This window comes from Pectinophora gossypiella, chromosome 14 (genome assembly GCF_024362695.1).
Source record: "Pectinophora gossypiella chromosome 14, ilPecGoss1.1, whole genome shotgun sequence".
Classification (NCBI taxonomy): Eukaryota; Metazoa; Arthropoda; class Insecta; order Lepidoptera; family Gelechiidae; genus Pectinophora; species Pectinophora gossypiella.
The window spans coordinates 14,900,521-14,915,418 of NC_065417.1; the positions used below are offsets into that span (position 1 = coordinate 14,900,521).

The window sequence follows — 14,898 nt, forward strand, 5'->3', positions numbered from 1 at the left end:
AGCTTACTGTATCTCCATCAACCAATAGTGAAATAGCTTGATGAAGTATATATGATATGAGGCCTGTGCACGACAGTGGAAGGTAAATAAAACATTTTCTTTAAGAATAAAAAAAATGTTTTTTTTCTTTTGGGGTAATTCCATAGTCTCTGCATACTAAAGCGGGAAATGAGTAAAAGTAAGTAAAAAAGTAAAAAAAAAACCTTCATCTCCGGATACGACACGACCTGCACCTTCTCTTTTATTTGTTTCAAAAATGTTCTCCTAGGTCTATCCCTTCCTCTCTTTCCTTCAATTTTTCCTGCTATAATGTTTGTTATAAATGAATCGTGTCGTATCAGGTGGCCAATCATATTTCCTCTCCGGTTCTGGTTGTGTTACATAATAATTGGAAAAGTTTTTTTTAATATTAAAAAAAAAACAATCAACAAAGGAATCAGGAATACTATTTCTAACATAAATTACTTTACTTCACTACCCTATACACAATAAAAAGTCAATAGTAGCTGAAATAAAATAAAGACAAACTTGCTCCCATGTATATTCATAAGATGCTTATCTGATTGTATTTCAAAGGAATGGTAACTGTAACGAAATCTGCCATCAATAATGTAACATAAGAAACCAATAAATCGAATGCGCCGTACAAAAACGATGAAATACTACTAATGTCTTCATATATGGTTACGAAACTATTGCTGTCTTATTCATCACTATTTCTTCGAGTACTCTCTTAATAAAACCAATGGATTGTATCCAATGCGAATCAGTCGCGATCCGTGACATATAACTCTATCAACCTTTAAGGGTAGATTGATACTAATTTATGTTTATTTATGTGTTTCTTCATAGTTCAATACGAAGATGGTTACGATCCTGTTTCGTTTGAGTATGATAATATGTTCTAGCCTTTTAAAGATTACAGTTATATATTTTATTTTTTGTTAAGTTTAAAATTGTCTTAGCTGTACTTAAGATTAAACTTTGCTGTTATCCAGCTTAATATTATCGTGTTCAGATATATGTGTCTGTTTATTTAGGCGAATAACAGCCATCAAGACAAAACTATATGTAGTTATAAATTCATTGACGATTAAGTGTAACTATGTTACCAACTGAATAAATATTTTTGAGTTTCAGTTTTGATTGACTAGACTCTGAAAATCAAGTTGCAACGTCAAAATCAAAACCTCAGCGTACTTCTAAACAAGCTTCACTGGAAAACGCCACCTAGGGTGACAAAAAATAGTCACGACTGCACTTATAAAATTAATCACCCGTCTCTTTTTCAATGTGTTTGTTGGTAAACTTCTTAGAGCACAATGCTATTGTGTCCCTACTATTGTTTGGTTATAAAAAATTGATACACATTGCGCGTCTGAGTTCCCAAATAAATTCGCCAAGGTACGATTGATGGTTACGTCTTTTTTAGAATTACGCGTTGTGTTCATGTGGTTTTGAGCGCATGTGTTAAAGAGAATTGGTACAGAGTTTTGCTTGCCAAAAAATAACGATTGATACTGCGGGAGATTGGGTGATTAGCTGCCACCAATTCTTTCCATTTCATATTCAAGATGGCTGATTATTTATTTTGTATTATGTTGTATTTATCGGTTTTGGAGTCGAGAATTCTCCTTCTTATGATTTCTTCTTTAAATAGGATTACTTTCTTCTGTTGATTGAAGGAAAACCTGTGCCTAGCGGTGGGGTGTATATAGGCTATTATAGGATTAAATATTCAAGTTTTATCTTACTGCAACATATTTCATACAATAGTGGGATGTAATATTGTTTAAAATTAATGTCGTAGTAAGAAACTTAAGTGCTTAAGCAAACATAATTATCCTGTTTTTGAGGTTTACGCGGTTATTATCATAATTAAAACACATAATGCCTGATTCTTACCGCGTTAAAATTAGGGATATGAGACTCCCGATATTTCAACACTGTTGCAAGTGCCATGATCACGGGATGACGGATGTTATCGGGAGTCTCGTTTCCCTGATTTTATCACGGTAAGAACCCGGTATTATGTGTTTCAATTATGATAATTATCTTTTATAAGTATCCATACCCGCTTTGGCTGGATAGCGAAAGTATAAAATGTGTACAACATACGATTTCCTTACTAAATACGAATCTACTTATATCTTGCTTGACCTTTCCCATTTCCCACGACACGCCATTACATACGCCAGTTATAGCTATAGTATTAGAGTAAATGGTCTATATCGAAGTCATAAGATTAGTTCTGCTTAGTTCATACGGTTTTTGAACATATTTCTAATGTAAAATGTATTTTTTGGGCATTATTGCCCTTTCGTTCTACTTGTGTAGATCAGGTGTGCTGTGTACCTCTGTAGTTATGTTACCTTGTTCAAAAATTCTAACAAAAAAATAACAATAAATATATTTTACACCTACTTGAACTACGTGTGCGGAAGGCAAGAGGGAAAGAACTGTCTTATTTTTCCCTAAAAAGTAGCATGAAGAATGCTACACCGACAACAGCGTGGCTCTTAAATTAGTGATGATGATGACCTATTTGACTTATTGTTTTACAACCAAAGTATCTAGTAGTTAGAGCACGCGACACACGGTCCAGAGGTCTTGAGTTACTCGGACACATAAAACACAAAAACACAAAAACACAGATTGTTTCTTATAAGTAGCTTAGTTAGAACATGAGCGCCCTCAGCGGTCTCCATTTGTTTTGCCAAGTAGTTAATGCCATCTGAGTAAAAAAAAAGGAAGCGTTTGTACGTATATAAAACAGCGCCGCGCAACGCACGGATTTCTATGTGAACAGGTGAATAGAAACTTCAACAATACAGAAATTATCAACCCTAAAACGCGTAACTCCTCTTAATGCACCAAGCTTTCAAGTGACTCGACAGACTACAAAGTACAAAATATCTCCGAGTATCCACAAAAATCAAAAACAATTTTCTATACATTTTATGACCATAGCAAAATGCCGTCAATCGCTTATCAAAATGTAACATGGAGGCAACAAAAGACTTTATTGGACGAACTATAACTGAACATGTCAAATATGATCTCGTACATTTCGTCACGGATGTGTGCTTTTCAATGCGGTACTTGAGATCAGTCGTGTGTGATGCGATTTTGTTTTTTAAGAGTAAAAAAATATGTTGTGATGTGACAAATTTGTCCTGACTGTGACTTTGAAATGAGAAGAAAGGAAGTTGATTGCTTATAGAATATTCTAAATTCGAAATATATATTTTTAACAGTTTGTGTATACTTACCTCGATAAGGATTACGTACCTTTATTATGAGCAAATCGTCATCATTTTCAGTTTTATATGGAATCATAATCACTATTACGAAACGGATAAGATTGGCTTTTATTTTGTTAATTTGAAAAATTCTAATGACGTCATAAGAAAAATCCGGCGCGTTATGTCACTGGTTGGCATCGAGATTTTCAAATTTAAAAACAAAACAAAATTTAACCTTATCCATTCTGTAAAAGCGTTATCCCGTTTTTAACCTGAAAATTGGACAGGTCCGGTTTTTAATAGCAGACTGTCTGTCTGACCTTCCAACTGTATGTTCTATTTTTTTTTCGTTATGGCACACTTTGGACACTATATACAAAAATCCTCATTTTATACAGACACTACACATTTATATTATCGTACACGTGTCTGAGGAGCTCGGTGGCGCAGCGGTTAACGCGCTCGGTCTGCGATTGTTGAAGTAAAGCAACTTTCGCAAAGGCCGGTCATAGGATGGGTGACCACAAAAAAAAAAAGCTTTCATCTCGAGCTCCTCCGTGCTTCGAAAGGCACGTTAAGCCGTTGGCCCCGGCTGCATTAGCAGTCGTTAATAACCATCAATCCGCACTGGGCCCGCGTGATGGTTTAAGGCCCGATCTCCCTATCCATCCATAGGGAAGGCCCGTGCCCCAGCAGTGGGGACGTTAATGGGCTGATGATGATGATGATGACACGTGTCTGTGTGACTTACGCACATACGATTGAAGAAGAAAGTAAGACCGAGGGGGAAGGTAAACCTAGCTCAGCCGCTGGTGGAGAGCGGATAGTTACTGTTCTATATACGTAGTATTATTCCTTATTCTATGATTATGGTGTCACCAATGTCCTGCATATCTGTTTTTCCCAAAATAGTCATAACTCGGTACATTTACCTTTGAACCTGTTAGACCTTGCGTTAGGTCAATTTAACTCCCAATATTACGATTACTGCTATAGTTAACTAACAAATTGTAATCTATTATTTTATGGCTATTAGGCTTGATCCACAATGGATGTTACGTACTATGTTTTCGAGTAAAAAATTCTACTACATTATATTCGTAATTATCTAATTTACTCAACTTCTTTTCGAAAAATGAGATTACTCCGTGCTTTTTTTTATATACATTAAATACTTGGCCGAAATTTCGTGTTTCGAAGAAAAGAAAGCACGTTAAGTTGTTGATCCTAGATTGCTAGCCACAACACCTTCACCAACTAGTGTTGCCTATCGATAGGTCACTATCGGTAGTGTCTTGTTAGCTTGAAAACAAAAACAATATTATCGATAGTATCGATAGCTCATTTGGATCAATACTATTGTTACTCAGCAAAACAGTCGACGGTACTGTTTCTGACTTTTGCAAGGACTATCGATAATATTGTTTCTGACTTTTGCAAGGACTGTCGATAGTATTGTTTCTGACTTTTTCAAGGACTATCGAAAGTATAGTTTCTGGCTTTTGCAAGGACTATCGAAAGTATAGTTTCTGACTATTGCAAGGACTATCAATAATATTGTTTCTGACTTTTGCAAGGACTATCAAAAGTATTGTTTCTGACTATTGCAAGGACTATCGTTACTATCCGGCTTATGTTCCGGTAAGTATGAACTGCGCCTTACCATAGCAATCAAAGGTTCTATGATCATCACATTATAGCTATCCGATTAGTGTAATACTTACGAATTAACAGCTATTACGTAGTATGGAACCTTATCGGTATCGGATATTACATACCTGTTACTGAGTATCAGTGTAAGAAGCTTAAATCGTTTACAATGTAACATTTTATTGCACAAAGAATGAAAGAATTAGTACAAATTGCGTATTTTACTGGCGGTTTTGTTAAATAGCATTTTGAGATAACTGTAAGTTAAGTGGTTTTTGGGACGGGACATTAGTCTTATACTGGGTTGATACATAACTTAGATATCTAGCCAATGCTAGAATAATCATAAATTGATATGTTTTGGAAACTTAGTTTTAAAGTAAATTGTAATTATAGTAAAGGCGCTTTCCTTGTCATAATGAAGTGTTTATAAGTAAAATTTGTAGTTGCGGTTACTTTTAGAATCTGCTAATTATAACGCAACTGTATATTACAATAATTTATTGAACAGTAAAACTTAAATTTATGTATAGCGGTCTTAACGATTAGAAAAGTTGGGTAATTATGAAGTACGTAAGTATTTTATCGTTACCGATTAAATAGACTAATTGGACACCTTTCTCAAGTTCCTTGATTACAATCTTAGTGTCTTTAAGGGTCCTGTCTCACCAGGACACCATGTTATCACCATGTTGTTAAGTAAGATGATCCGTGCTTCGGAAGACACGTTAAGCCGTTGGTCCCGATTACTACTTACTGATGTAAGCCAGTAGTCGTTATATGAGCCATGTCAGGGGCCTGTGGCGGCTCAATAGTAAAATTGATACCAGGGTTGATGGCGTTGGTAATCCACCTCACAACCCACACGGAAGAAGACCATGTTATGCAGTCGTATAAAGGATACCTCCACTGGTTGCGCGACTAAATTGGCGCAACCATGATGTCTTATTGAGACCTCTAAGGATAAAAATAAAAATGCTTAACTTAGATTATCGTGTCATAAATATCCAAGGGATTCAATCCCGGTTCGGGCCCCAAACCACTGAATTTGACTTTATGTTTTGATCATATTTAATTGATGTCACGTGGTTTCCAGTATTTGCGAACGGATGGCGGCAAAAAGCCCCTATTAATGGGAATTAAACATGGATAGCGAGGAGTATATACAGGGTGTTAGTGGCATCGTAACGAACACTGTTTTTTTTTCCGTCTCTTATGTCCACCATATTTCCACCAATTACAATTAATTAAAGGTCCAAACACCTGTATGTATGGGTGTTAGTGACATCGTAACGAAATCTTTGGGAGATGATTCAGACAATGATTCTGTGTTGAACATTCATGCTGATTTTAGTGCTTTTTTAAATTTTTTACTGTTCCGTACTTTTACGACGGAAAATTCCTCTTGATATCAACTCAGAATCATGGTCTGAGTCATTGCGCAAAGTTTTCGTTACGATGTCACTAACACTCCGTTTAGAAGGGAGCTTTATGTTAGTATGTTGATCAAGTAGTTAGGGCCAATTAAACCAAAGCGGATAAACCCAATTAATTTATTTGTCAAATCAATAACAATATCAACCTATCTCGCTCGACCTACAGCCCATTGATACCAACAACAATTTATAACAAACAGACAAAAAAATACTACAAAATTATTCATAGGGAAGCACAATGGTACATAACCCTACGATCTAAAAACCAGTTTGGACAATACAGAACAGTTAATATTTCAACCGTTTGCATTCTAGGGTTAAGTGATACTCTGAATTAGGTCTATTATTTGAATATTACGCTACTTAACGGACAATGACGTACAAACCAGAAGTCAATTGTAGTTTTGAAAGAACTGGAGTGCCGTAATAAATTATGAAGGAAACAAAAGGGTGACATTTAATGTTAATATTGTCATGTATTTGTTTATGGGAACCTTTCTGTGAGTTGACATGTTATTTTGGTATGATTTCGTTTTTTTTTTTGAGTTGACCGGGTGATTGGAAGGTTAAAGGGCGAGGGTTATATTGTGTATTTTAAAAGGTTTCCCGGAAGAAATTCCTATCTTGGCAATTATACATTTTGATCTATTTTGTTTTGTTTATTATATGTTCATTTTGTACTATAAAAGCATATTATATTTTTATGATTATAATTAACAAGTTAGTAATTAGTGTGTCAGGATCGAAGCAAATGGAATTCCATAGTCTATGTATACCCCGGTGGGAAATAGACGTGGGTTTATGTATGTATGTTAATATTAACAAAAAAAATTCACAATCCAAAAATAACGGAACCACAGTAAATAAAAATAAAGTCCATTAACCCTAACCAGCTGTTTTCATACTTAGCGTGTCTAACCTCAAAGGTCGTAAAGCGTCATGTGTTTATAGTCTATGCAATTAGGTTTATGGTTTCACAAGTAACGTTCGAAGTTTTCACCAGGCCTCTCGCTTTAGTCGTCAAAGATCATTGTATGTGGTTGGCTTTTGTCTAATTCTACGGTTTATGGGTTGGTCAGCTTATTTTGAAATAGTTACCAATATAACTAGAAACAGCGGAATTTTTTTTTTCCTTTTTTATGGGGTAGGTAGTTACCTAGAAAGTGCCTATTCACTCTCACAATATGTAGGCCTGTGTTCCCTTCAATCAATCAGAAAGGATATGGAGCATATTTCAAAAGGAATGTAAATAAAGCATTGAAAACCATAATAAAAAAACGAAGGCTATCAGCTACTTTCCCGATGATATGAAAAAGAGTTAGAGTTTAGTTACACACCGGACACTTGATACAAAAATCTCATTCTTGTCGTGTGCCGTGTAACCTTGTAATATAAGTGCGAGTGAGATAGATAGTTCGCGCGCGTTTCCCAGAGACCCAGAGGGGGTGAGGTAAATCTACCTCGGTGCCCGATAAGAATTGGTGCGGGGTGAAGAGTTACCGTTCCTTACGTAGTAATATTCTTTATTCTATGGTAAAAGTACTAAAGTGGAGAATTCTATTTCCGATTAAACGAGAGATTCAATTATGTAAATGTAAAAAAATATTTCCATTAAGAAACCTACTTTTTAATATTGTAATGAGGATATGAATATAGATCAAAACATAATGAGTAGGTTTGAAGTGTTTATGAATTTAATCATTCATCTATTAGAAGTAAATCGATTTGGCGATGTTGACAATCAAATCTGATATATTGTCATTTGAATCTGTATTTTTAAAACCTGTTCGACTTTTTGCATAAAAGCTATTAGCGTTAATTTATAGTAAGAGATATATATTGTGGTTAGAGATATATAGTGTGTAAGTAATCGTTGCATGAGTCATGTCAGGGGCCTTTAGTGGCTCAATAGTACTGACACAAGAGATGATGAGTTCGGTCATCCACCTCACAACCCACACGATAGAAGAAGATATTGTGTTGGGCAGAGTCACAATTCACTAGAAGATGCACTTGATATTGAAGACCTGAAATGGATAACGTTAATGCATTATAGTAACAGGTTCAGAAGCACATCGTCTATATGTATAATAGGAGTAAGGATGGTCCACCATAATGGAAAGGATAATGTTTCTATGCTTTTATAAAACAAAGAAAGAGAGAGGTAGTAAATATGTGTCGTGAATATTTTTAGGTGACAATCGCTACTCGTCAATGCCTGGGCATAGACCTTTTATTTTTAAAATTATGATCCCAATGACCGATATAAGAAACTTTTTAGTTAAATTCTCAAAAAAAAGAATTACGAAAATCATTATTTAATCAGAAACATACTTTAACTAGACTACATAAGGTCAAGTATTGATCGAAATAACCTTTGAAAATTAGATATAAATTGGCGAGATTTGTAGATCAAATCCGATTATAGATATTCATAATTTGAATTTGAATATTCTTATTCGATGTTCGAATTCTATAGTGACTAATACATCGATCTTTTTAATATGCAAACTTGCGACTTTTAATGCGAAATAACATTATAATAAATTCAGAAAAGAGTAAGAATGGTAATATTTAGATTTTCTTGAAGCAGGTTTAAAATCTGTCACAGTTCTATAAAATAGTTGAAAGTATTCAAATAAATTGTAACTTAAAATGAACTCTCAGTAAGTGAGTGAGTTAATATTATTTTTATGTATAAGTTTTCCTATATATTAAATAAAACAGAATCTTAGTTTCATGATATATAAACAACGTTAGTGTTACCATCTTTAGCTATAATATACGACTTGTTATTTATTGCGACACTGTCGCAATTTGTAAACTTTAGGCCGATCTCATCAACCCTTATAAGCACCTAACATATCCTGTAACTGGAAAACAAACAACATATTTTCCTTTAACGAAAAAATAAATACAACGGCTTGAAATTAAAATTCCATTAATTAATCGCCGGTGCCTCTGATCTACGCTTGACGACAAAAAGTCACGACTTTTTGTCGCGCGTCTGCACAGAGAGGCAGTCGTTAGTCGTACGCTCACTTATAAATTGTAATTCCATGTTAATTTTATAGCTATTTACGGCCTTTTTTGTTAAGGACGCTACACACACGATAGTTGTAGTGTCGGTTCGGCTTAGCCAATGTACTTACAAGAAAGTACAACTTCATATAGCTTCTTTTCGTTTCTCAATTGAGTAGGACTTACTTTGATTTGAGCAAAAACTTTTCAATTTTCAAATCTATGTGTTATTAGTGTGTGTGTGCATTCTTTTCCCGTCGTTAAACCGCGTTAATCTCGGGTCGGGCTCTAAACCACTGAATTCGCCTTTATGAGTTTGTATTCATGTTAGGACCATAGACAATTGATATCACAATGTTGCCAAGATTTGTACCCGGTTAGTGGCAGTAGATTCGCCCCTATTACATACATATAAACCTTTATACGTCCCACTGCTGGGCACAGGCCTCCCCTCAATGAACCGGAAGGGATATGGCGCATATTCCACCGCGAGTTGGTAGACGTGTTTTTTACGGCTAATAGCCAGAAACAACCAACTTACTCTTTCGGACTATCAAGCGATTCAAGCCTGCAATGTCCCTTTTACATGGGTCTTAAACATAACTGCCGAGGAATAGGTGTATAATTGTATTTACACTGCATATCCCTTCAAGGATCCAGGCATAATGCTACGCAGTGACGAAAATCGTTGAACAAGGTTTAACTCGATGCGTTTTACGGCTTAAGCCAAGCGGCCAAGACAAGTGTGTGCCGACCTTTACGTCGTGATGTATCAGAGAAAGGTGGCTCTGGCGTCAGATGATACGTATTAGTGTAAGTATATTAGTACAATCACCTTTAACCTGTATCATAGCTGTTTCATTATGGAACTAGATCTCTCTCGAACTTAAGAATGTTACGTATGCCAATAACTTCGGTATAACTACTAATTATTAACTTTATGTGGCCATTAGTGAGTTTTTTGGACCTCAAATCACGTATTTTTAACGGTTAAAAACGTAAGTTAATACATTCAAACCGTTTTTTGAATTTTGTTTTTTTGAGGTATTTATTTTTATTAAATAGGTCAGTATTTACTTTAGAGGGAGACCACTGCCCTATTTTTCCCCAAAAAAGTAGCATGGAAAATGCTGCACCGACAAGAGCGTGGCTCTTAAATTGGTGATGATGATGAGGTCAGCATTATCCCGTTTTTCACAGGATCCGTTTACCTAACCTGAAGATTTGACAGGTCCGGTTTTTTACAGAACCGACTGCCTGTCTGACCTTTCAACACGCGAAGAGAAAACCAGTCCAATACAGGTTAGGTCACATACTTCCTCCATCGACATATCATCAGATTATCTATTGATTTTAACTTGAACTTTTTTAATTTTACGTTTATTATTAAGAAATTTGGAATAGATCTTAGAACTTTTTAATTACTTAATCTGATAGTTTCTGATCTTAGATAGCTTGTTTGATTAACTTGTTCGAATTTGAAATGGTATCAAATTATTTACTAAACTAATCTAAGTCCTTTTCGCGCATAAACTGTTGAACAAATTTACTTAGATGAAATTTTGTATGGAGATAGTTTGATAGCCTAGGAACATCCGCGGGTATGGAAAATCTGACGTGTAAGTGCTAACAAGACACAGTCCGCGTGCTTTCGCTTTTACATCTTAGTAGCTTACGACCATTTAAGACTAAAGTATGACCCAAAGGGGGTGAGGTCAGCGCCCGATACGAATTGGTGCGGGGAGTTACTGTTCTATACGTAGTATTATTATTTATTCTGTGAAGTACGTATAGAAGAACACAGCGTAACGTAATATTCTAATTTGGGGTAGCCAGAGGTACATCCATCGCAAAATGAACTAAATACCTACGCCGAGCTTTCTGTTAGACTAACGTAAAAGAAACTAGAAGAAGAAAGAAACATACGTGATGGGAAGTCACGTGTACCTACTACCATGTAACACCTTAACTACTTTCGACTTTGCAATGAATAAATGAATATGAATTATGAAGAACATAGGTTAGTTTTTATTCCAGAAAAAAACACCTTAGGGGATAAAAATGGGATGTTAATACCGTATCGCAAGTGATAACTGAAGTTCACGCGGACAAAATCGCGGAAGCAAAGCGAAAGGTACAACATAAGTCGTGTGAAAAGTTCATGTTTATACGCTCGCTATCCATCGCTGTTGCACTATATAGGGTGGCACAGTGGTCACGTTCAAAATGAAACATTAGATAAAGGGGTTCATTGGGTACCAGAAACACCCCCATTAATGTTTTGCAATAATTTAGAAATATATGACCCACTTTGTAACTTTTTTTAGATCTTTTACTTTACTTCACACATAAACGGCCTATATACGTCCCACTGCTGGGCACAGGCCTCCCCTCAGGGGGTACGGAGCATACTCCACCACGCTGCTCCAATGCGGGTTGGTGGAGGTGTTTTTACGGCTAATAGCCGGGACCAACGGCTTAACGTGCCCTCCGAAGCACGGAATCATCTTACTTTTTCGGACAATCAGGTGATTCAAGCCTGAAAAGTCCTTACCAAACAAAGGACAGTCTCACAAAGTGAGTACTTTACTTCAGAAATCAATAAATATGTATGTGTGTAACGGCCTCCGTGGTCCAGTGGTTGAGCGTTGGACTTACGATCCGGAGGCCCCGGGTTCCAATCCCGGTGGGGACATATCACAAAAATCACTTTGTGATCCCTAGTTTGGTTAGGACATTACAGGCTGATCACCTGATTGTCCAAAAAAGTAAGATGATCGGTGCTTCGGAAGGCACGTTAAGCCGTTGGTCCCGGTTACTACTTACTGATGTAAGTAAGTAGTCGTTACATGAGCCATGTCAGGGGCCTTTGGCGGCTCAATCATAACCCTGACACCAAGGTTGATGAGGTTGGTATTCTACCTCACAACCCACACGATAAGAAGAAGAAGAATAAATATGTTGTCGCTATCTCTTTCTTACAGAGCTACAAAATAGGTCGTATCTCCTAAACCGTAAATAATCGCTGAACATACATGGGGATGTTTCTGGTAGCCAAGGAGCCTATATCTAATTTTTCATTTTGAACGTGCACCTCCAGGCCGCCCTGTATAATATACGTCAAGCTATCACGTACAGAACACTATGGCGCCCAATTAAACCCAGCTGGGAGGAAAAAATGGTTTAAATGTGTTCGCGTGTTGGGCTGTTTGCTGGTGGGGTTCCCGATAATAATAAATATTTTTATGGAATTTGCACCTCTCTACTGGACTGGGAGTACTGTCATGACTCATGACATAGCATGACAGCTCCTTATTATCCCGGAAATGTCATAAAACTTGAACATGAATTAGTGTTTAGGATTTTTTTTTGTTGTTGGAATTTATTGTTTATGCGTCATACGAAAGACATCAACGAGTTACTTACTCGAAAAATGATAAATTTAATGATTTAAATATTTTGGAATTTTAATAATTGGTTATATGTCAGTTTACGAATAAGTATTTTAAAAATTACAGACGCTTATTTTATAACTATTAAAATATTTTATTTTCTCAAAAATGCTTTATCATGACATGTAATAGAAAAATATTTTTCTTATTTTTTTTTAAATTTCGCGCGAAAACGTTTGGTCACGTGACATTTTGCCCAGTGACGTCACATTTCAACAAACAAAGAAACTGTCAAACAGTATAACTTGAAACCTGACAGAAGGATTTTGTTTATTTTCTGTGTGTTTCGGATCTTTTAATACACGGATAAAAAAACGCATTCTTATTTTGTAAAAATAAAATTATTAAAAATGGTCTTATTAAAAAAAATGATAAACTAATGTGACGTGATGAATGTAACGTGATAAACTACCATATCCGACATATTTCATTTTTTATAGTTGCAACTGTCAAGTAGGCAAATACCTACTTATAAATAGATTTCGGTAGATTTTTTTAAGGCTACAGTAAAAAATCATTTGCTACGTAATCGTGTCTTACACCTTATGCCACATTGTCATTTACCAACAGGTGTTTTGATTTGATTTTAAATTGTGGCTAATTACAAACCTGTATATTATAAAAAGAAAACTGTTTATTAAACAGCAATAATTTTATTTTTAAATATTTATGTCAAGAAAAACTCGACTCATGACCTAGCCTAACAAGTAACCGGTAATTATTCAAATGACTGGAGTAGCCATAGCTACCGGTTCGAAAGTCAACCAGTTGAACCCTAAACGAAGATCACGCTTGCGGGACACGGATCACTCTCATATGAGACCCTCTTCTTGTTACTGTTTTAAGGCACAGTCATCATCACCTCCTAGCATTATCCCGTTTTTCACAGGGTCTGCTTACCTAACCTAAAAATTTGACAGGTCCGGTTTTTTATAGAAGCGACTACCTGTCTGACTTTTCATCCCGCGAAGGGAAATCCAGCCTAATACAGGTTAGGTCACATACATCCCAAAATGCATTTCTCGGGAATGTGGGTTTCCTCACGATGTATTTCTTCACCGCTGAGCACGTGATAATCATTTATGATCAAAACATGAATTCAAAAACAAATTTGACAATAATTGGTTCGAACCTGCGACTTCAAAGTGAGAGGCAAGCGTTTTACCACCTGGGCTACCACGGCTCAGGCACAATCATCACTTTACCAAATTCTTTTTTTTTTACCCAAAAAAGAGGAAAATTTAATAGGTAAAAAAAGTAGATAATAATTATAATAAAGGGAAAATAGTCTTCTTTTATCAAGTGAAGATTGAAGATTAAACCTAGACCGAGGGGCGTGAGGTAAACCTAGCTCAGCCACTGGTGGGGAGCGGAGAGTTGCCGTTCTATACGTAGTTTCATTCCTTATTCTACGGTTTCATGTCGTCGTCTTAAAACGTTAGAAAGTGTGGTGTGAGGGGTCAGGTGGATCTTCATTAGGACGGTCGCGTACGCAATTAGAGGAACGGGTTCCGGTCCCGACTGCGTCGAAGATTTGTTCGGTTCTCAATAATAGTAAGGTTTTATGTTTTAAGCCGGAGTAAGCAGAGAATATGGAATTCTATTTGCCTCTGCTCGCCCCTGGTGGGAAATAGGTTAATGTATGTATGTTTTGATTTCAATTACAATAACATATTATCACGCCTGCATACCCGAAGGGCTAGGCAGACGTGTATAGTATATATACAGACCCGATCCTCACCAACTTGGTCACATACGTCTGAAAATGCGTGTTTCGGGTATGTGGGTTTCCTCACGATGTTTTCCTTCACCGCTGAGCACGTGATAAAAATTTATGATCCAAACATGAATTCGAAAACAAATTCGGCAATCGTTGGATTAGGCCTGTGCTGGATTCGAACCTGTGACCTCAAAGTGAGAGGCAAGCGTTCTACCAACTGGGCTTCCACGGCTCTGCGAGGAAGGTTCGAGTCAACATCTTAAACGGATGTAAGTCATAGACTAAGTTTCGTAAGTCAGGAAGATTCACAATGACAAATTCCCGCATAGTTCCGTGAAGAGAACACAAGCAATGTCTTTAAGTAGGTACTCTTA

General features: G+C 36.3%; 3 protein-coding genes and 1 non-coding gene across 6 annotated transcripts in view; 2 read left to right on the forward strand and 2 right to left on the reverse strand.

Moving 5' to 3' along the window:
* Window positions 1–14,898, reverse strand: part of LOC126372787 (uncharacterized) — a 469,025-nt gene that overhangs the window by 404,210 nt on the left and 49,917 nt on the right. Inside the window, exon 1 of one of the 2 annotated variants that reach the window (XM_050018682.1) lies at window positions 952–955. The exons of the other annotated variant lie outside the window; for it this stretch is intronic. The gene's annotated coding sequence lies outside the window, so the exon portion shown is untranslated. Of the gene's footprint in view, window positions 1–951; window positions 956–14,898 lie in introns of those variants that run through there. 2 annotated transcript variants of the gene reach the window in all.
* The window catches only part of LOC126372779 (knirps-related protein-like), a 707,336-nt gene that overhangs the window by 282,176 nt on the left and 410,262 nt on the right, over window positions 1–14,898 (forward strand). The gene's annotated exons all lie outside the window — the stretch shown is intronic.
* The window catches only part of LOC126372790 (protein embryonic gonad-like), a 135,040-nt gene that overhangs the window by 103,947 nt on the left and 16,195 nt on the right, over window positions 1–14,898 (reverse strand). The window lies entirely within an intron of this gene.
* Trnav-uac (transfer RNA valine (anticodon UAC)) lies at window positions 11,976–12,047 on the forward strand. The gene has a single exon. It is a non-coding gene; the product is annotated as a tRNA-Val (tRNA).